Source organism: Tachyglossus aculeatus, chromosome 21 (genome assembly GCF_015852505.1).
Source record: "Tachyglossus aculeatus isolate mTacAcu1 chromosome 21, mTacAcu1.pri, whole genome shotgun sequence".
Lineage (NCBI taxonomy): Eukaryota > Metazoa > Chordata > Mammalia > Monotremata > Tachyglossidae > Tachyglossus > Tachyglossus aculeatus.
Window position 1 is genome coordinate 61,714,006 of NC_052086.1, and position 6,117 is coordinate 61,720,122.

General features: G+C 50.4%; 1 long non-coding RNA gene across 1 annotated transcript in view; it reads right to left on the bottom strand.

Moving 5' to 3' along the window:
- The window catches only part of LOC119942800, a 121,626-nt gene extending 115,878 nt beyond the window's left edge, over positions 1-5,748 (bottom strand). Inside the window, exon 1 of the long non-coding RNA XR_005455400.1 lies at positions 5,676-5,748. This is a non-coding gene — a long non-coding RNA (uncharacterized LOC119942800). The remainder of the gene's footprint in view (positions 1-5,675) is intronic.
- Positions 5,749-6,117: the final 369 nt, after the last annotated feature.

A 6,117-nucleotide genomic window follows, 5' to 3' on the forward strand; every position in this document is an offset into this window, starting at 1 on the left:
AACGTGTCTGCTAATTCTCCTGTATTGTACTCTCCCAAGAATTTAGTACGGTGCTCTGCACATTCTAAGCACTCAATAAATTCCATTGACTGACTGATTGATTTTGTTCAGCGTGGTGGCCAAAACACACACCAATTAACTCTATTGGAGCACAAACTGGGCTTGCTGTCAGGAAACCTAGTTACTGGTTTCTAGTTCCACTGGGTGAACTTGGAAGACTCACTGGAACTTCTCCATGCCTCCGTTTCTCCACCTGAAGCTAATGATCCCTGGCTGTACCTACCTGCCCTGGAGGTGGAGAGCAAAGGAAGAGAGCAGAGGTTCGATTTACTCAATAGAAAAGTGAACATTAAATCTAAGGTACCGTCCGGAGGGTTACCTCGTTTCCCGCTTCCCACAACTCATCCCCTTCAAAACACTGCCTCCCAAGAGAATCCAGTATATCAGATGTTGAGGCAGAGGCAGCAGGGTCTAAGGGGTCCTACCAACGCTCTTCGTATTGTACTCTTCCAAGAGCTTAGTACAGTGTTCTAAGGTGAGTGCTCAATAAATACCATTAATCATTGACTTGGCCTGTCCTGATGTTTCCCTTGCCTCCTCCCACATACCCCACCCTTTATGGACCCATTATGGACTCTTCTTCCTCGACCCATCAAGGAGGCTGACATCTCGGAAAGACAGCTCTAGAGAGATCTTCGGGGGTAGGTGAGAATCAATCAGTTCTGGTTGGATGACAGTGAAGTAAACAGTTTTGGTAAACCATAGGGAAGAAAGAGAGGGAGTGAGAGAGAGAGAGTGGGGGGTGTGAAAAAAGCTCTACTAGTTCATTAGTGGTACGTCGCCAACACATTATTGCCTTGATGTCAAAACAGCATCTTAAACTTTTAATTACTTGGAAATTGGTTTTATATTACTATCGACACAGGGATATGAAAGGTTAGTGGAAAAGAAAAAAAAAACACAAAGGTACCTCTATGTCTTGTCACTGCTCTCTAATTAGCAGCTACCCTGCTAACTGCCCAGCCGGCTTGCTTCACGCTATTTTTAATACATAGCTGATGTTATCGGGAAAGCGACAGTCCCAGTGTACAAACCCGTTGCAGTCCATTATGAATGGCTCTTCGCCACTGGGGAAAAAAACTGCATTGGAGACATACCAAACTCACCAAAATAAAAGGCCCGAGAAACCACAACACAGTGCCTCTTGTTGGAATAGACATTCATTCGAAAACATGTAATTAAATTCGTGAATTAGTTAAGGAGAAAAACAAAACAACTTGGGAGAAAATACACTGGAGGAAGGAATGATAAATTTATACGACGATCCTGGTAATGCCACAAACTGTGCTTGGTTTCCTCTGGGAAATTTATTACCCTGTCACCTGGACCCCAAGATCTATCTACATGCTTGTCATTCACCAGTGTATTTCATTTAGCCTCTCTCCATGTATATATATTTATATACTCCTACTCATGTATCTACAGGATCTGCCTGTCCATTTTCCCATGGAGATATATGGATACAGGAAGTCTATGCTCCTATGGTAATAAATTCCCAAACCAATAGCAGTTGAATATCCTAAACAGAAAAACAAACTCCTTCATTACCTTGCACTCTTAACCACTGGGCAGGATTCCTGAGCCACCGAGTGATGTTGTGAATAGCTCCCTGCTCGCAACTGTGGCATCATCCTTGACTCCTCTCTCCCTTTTAATCCTCATATTTGGCCAGGCATCAAATCCCGTCCGTTGTCTCTTCACCCCATCTCCAGAATCCATTCCTTCCAAATGGCCACCACACCAGCACAAACACTTGTCTTAGCATAACTTAATTATTGGATCAGCCTCCTCACAGACCTCCCTACCTCCAGTCTCTCCTTTCTCCAGTCCATACAGTGCTCTGCTGCCTGGATCATTTTTTCATTGTCGCATTTATTGAGCACTTACTGTGTGCAAAACACTATACTACTACTAATAATCATGATAGCATTTATTAAGCACTTTTATGTGCCAAGCACTGTGCTAAGTGCAGGGGAGGTTACAAGGTGATCAGGTTGTCCCACGAGGGGCTCACAGTCTTAATCCTCATTTTACAGATGAGGTAACTGAGGCACAGAGAATAATAATAATAATAATAATAATAATAATGTTGGTATTTGTTAAGCGCTTAATATGTGCAAAGCACTATTCTGAGCGCTGGGGTAGATACAAGGTAATCAGGTTGTCCCACAAGGGGCTCACAGTCTTCATCCCCATTTTACAGATGAGGGAACTGAGGCCCAGAGAAATGAAGTGACTTGCTCGAAGTCACACAGCTCCCAAGTGGTGGAGCAGGGATTTGAACCCATGGCCTTGGATTCCAAAGCCCGTGCTCTTTCCACTGAGCCACGCTGCTTCTCATGTGCTTGAGAAAGTACAATACTACAATAGAGAGACACATTCACATTCCCTGCCCGTTTTTCGGAAACATTTTTTTTCCACTCCTCAGAAACCTCCGGCAGTTGTCTATTCCTCTCTGCATCAAACCAAAACTCCTAATCATTGACTTACCACCCCCTCCCCGCCACCCCACTGCTCATCCTCCCTCCTCTCTAACTACACTCCAGCTTTCACTGGTTGCTCCTTTCAACCTAACCTACTCACTGTCCCTTGTTCTCATCTCACCACTGGCCTCTTGTTCATACCTTCAGCTCTGCCTGGAATGCCCTCTTTCTTCACATCCTGTAGACCACTGCTTTCCCCATCTTCAAGGCCCTTGTGAAGTCACATCTCCTCCAGGAGTCCTTCCCTGATTAATCTCCCCTCTCTCTACCCAATTTTTTTTGTTACTGTCACTAACGCTTCTTGGTCACCTAAACATATCCCCCACCAGCACTTAAGTACAGATTTTTAAACATGGTTGCTTCCCCCTAATGTCTTTCTCCCCTGCTAGACTGTAAACTCCTTGAGGGCAGGGTCTACTGTCTTCTACTAACTTTACTCTCCCAAGAGCTTATACAGTGTTCTGCACATTTAGACCTCAATAAAAACTATTAATTTCTGAGTGATCTGGGGAAAGATACTCAAATTCAAGGTGCTTTCATTTCTTCCTACCAAATAAGGAAACGAGGTGGGAATTCATTAAGACTCCTAAAAAACCCTGACAGATATCACCACACTGCCACATGTTAGCAAACTTTTTAATGTTCTCGTTTTTCCCAGATTAGACTTGGAGATGAGGCACTTTGGATTTGAAACTTCACTTTTCTCATCGTGACTGGCAGCATTTTACACAATAGATCAGGGACACGACACAGTACAGTACTGTCCTCCAGGTGAAGATTCAGCAGATCTATGGCCTAGCCCAACACTTTTCTGACAGGTCACCGGTCACCTCTGAAACCACTGGGAAGATCGGGCAAACTGGAGGCCGCAGAAGCTAATGCACTTGCAAAAAACACTTGGATTTCCTTTTCTGATACTTTTTTTTAATGATAGTTGTTAAGTGCTTACTATGAGCCATGCACTGTACCAAGCAATGGGGTAGATGCACATTAATCAGGTTGGACACAGTCCCTGTCCCACAAAGGGCTCATGGTCTCAGTCCCCATTTTACAGATGAGGGAACTGAGGCACAGAGAAGTTAAGTGAGCTGCCCAAGTTCACACAGCAAATGGCAGAGCCAGGATTAGAACCCATGTCCTTCTGACTCCCAAGCCTGTACGCCATCCACTAGGCCATGCTTGTCCTTGAGGGCTAAAACCTCTCACTTCCCTCTTCCATTCCTTCACTCCACAAGTTCTATCTTGCAGTAGGAGCTCAGTGAAAGCTGAACTGGCCAGGCTCATGTCCTTCACGTCACTTCTGGGCTTTCCTGAATCCCAAATTTAACCGCCTTATTCTCGAGCGGATGTGACCTCCTGAATTTTAGATGGAGGAGCCACTCTGAGCATCCAAAAGGGACTCACTCTGTCTGTCTGAGGCAATGTGCTTTGGAGGGGTTTACCTAACAGGGCTATAGGGAAAGGATCTGATCTTAACCTGACTGACTTCTGAGAAAACAGTCGGGGGTTCTTGCCTCCTAGCTGTTTACTCAAGCTCTTATTTTCCTTCAAGATGCCCAGATTCACCAAAGGGCAGGGACTGTGTCCGATCTGATTATCTTGTACCTACCCCAACACTTAGCACAGTGTGTGACATGTAGTGAGAGCTTAATATATACCATCAGTAGATTTGAAATCTTGTCTACATCTCCTTTCCTTCCTTCCCCACATGCCCAGAGGGGAATTCCATTCTCTGGTGACATGAAGCTTCTGAGGGTTTTCTTATACTCAGACCCCAGAGAGCAGAAAGGGAGTGCTCAGAGTCCCTGGGGGGGAAAGGGGAGGACTGACTTTCTGCAAATGAGGGGTGTAGAGCCACTTTTTGCGGGGAGAACCAAGAGGAGAGGTGCTCCTGTACTAGAGTACAGGATGAATGAACTTGGGTGATCCAAGGCAATCACAGCAGGCCTCCCCTGGGCCTTGGGGTCATTCATTCATTCAATCGTATTTATTGAGCGCTTACTGTGTGCAGAGCACTATACTAAGCGCTTGGGAAGTATAACTCCCAGCCCCGGCAGCGCGGCTCTGGTCCCAAGCACCAAGAGGGGCAGGTCAATCTCGGACCCCAGACCATTGAGCCAAGCAAGGTGTCCCAGCCTGGGGGTGCCCCGCTGGCACGGGGGCTCCGAGCAGCGGCAGTAGCCCAGGGCTCTTGGCCCGGATCTCCCTGCTCTCCCACCCCAGGATGCTAGAAGTTCCCCTCGAGCCTCTCCGGGAGGCCAGGCCGGGGGTCCATCTGTCCATCCGTCCCTCCGCTCTGAGGCAGCCCATCTCCCTCCTCCCACGGCTGCTCCGGAGTCACCCCTTTCACTCAGTCGTTCGATTCAGCGGCGACAAGTCCCCGAGTCACGCCTTCCTCCTCCTCCTCCGCTGCCCAGTGAAGTGGGAGGAAGAAGCCTGGAGCCGGGCAGCCGGGGACCAAGCTGAGCCACCAAGTTCCTCTCAACTTCGTGGGTGTGAGGGAGGCAGCCCCAAACCCGCAAACCAAGCAGGCGACCTGCGTGGGGCACCTCGCCTTCACGTCCCCCGGCTTTCGCTCGAACCTCATTCTGCTGTGCCCCCGTGCCCCTGCTTCTCACTGTGCCCCCCGCATCCCCGTGTCCCTGCTTCTCGCTGTACTCCCATCCTCCTGTGCCCTGCTTCTTGGTGTACCCCTAGCCTTCTGTGCCACTGCTTCTTTCTGTGCCCCCCGCACGCCCTTATGCCCTGCTTCTCTCTGTGCCACCTCCTCCTATGCCCGCTTCTCGCTGTGCCCCCTGCATCCCCTTTACCTCCCACGACTCCCCGTGTCCCTGCTTCTCGTGTGTCCCCCACGTCCCCCTGTGCCTCTTGCTTCTTTCTGTGCCCGTGCTTCTCGCTGCATCCCCCTGGCTCCCCTTGCGTCCCCCCGTTTCTCACTGTGCCCCCCGCCTCCCCCTGCTTCTCGCTGTGCCCTCCGGGTCCCCCCGTGCCCCTGCTTCTCGCTCTATCCCCCGCATCCCCGTGCCCCTGCTTCTCGCTATACCCCCCGCATCCCCGTGCCCTGCTTCTCGCTGTGCCCCCCGCGCCCCCCTGTTTCTCGTTGTGCCCCCCACGTGCCCCTGCGCCCCTTACCTGGAGAGCCGCCGTGCCCCCTCGTTCTTCCAGACGCTAACTTTGCTGTGGATATGGAAATTCTTGGCATGGACCCTCCAGCCCGACCCCCATCTCCCTCCCCGCAGCGCTCTCTCTCTCTCTCTCTCCTCTCTCTCCCTTCCGTCTCTCGGCCGCCTCCGTCTCCAGACGCTTCTCTTTGGCGCGGGGGGAGGAGGCCAATACAGTAGTAGCTCCCTAGAACGCCCCTCCCCCGAGAGCTGGAAGAGGGACGGCCGGAAGGCTTGTGCGAGGGCGTCCAGATCGTTACTCTGCTCCGCGCTGACTCGCTACAAAATGCCTCCGCTCGCCTGGGCACGTGGGGAGGAGGAGGGAGAGGGGAGGAGGGGCGAGGCGTTGATAGCCAATTTGGTGGCAAAGTGCTGCCCCTCACAGCCCCTCCCTCTCCGGGGCGGATTCAGGC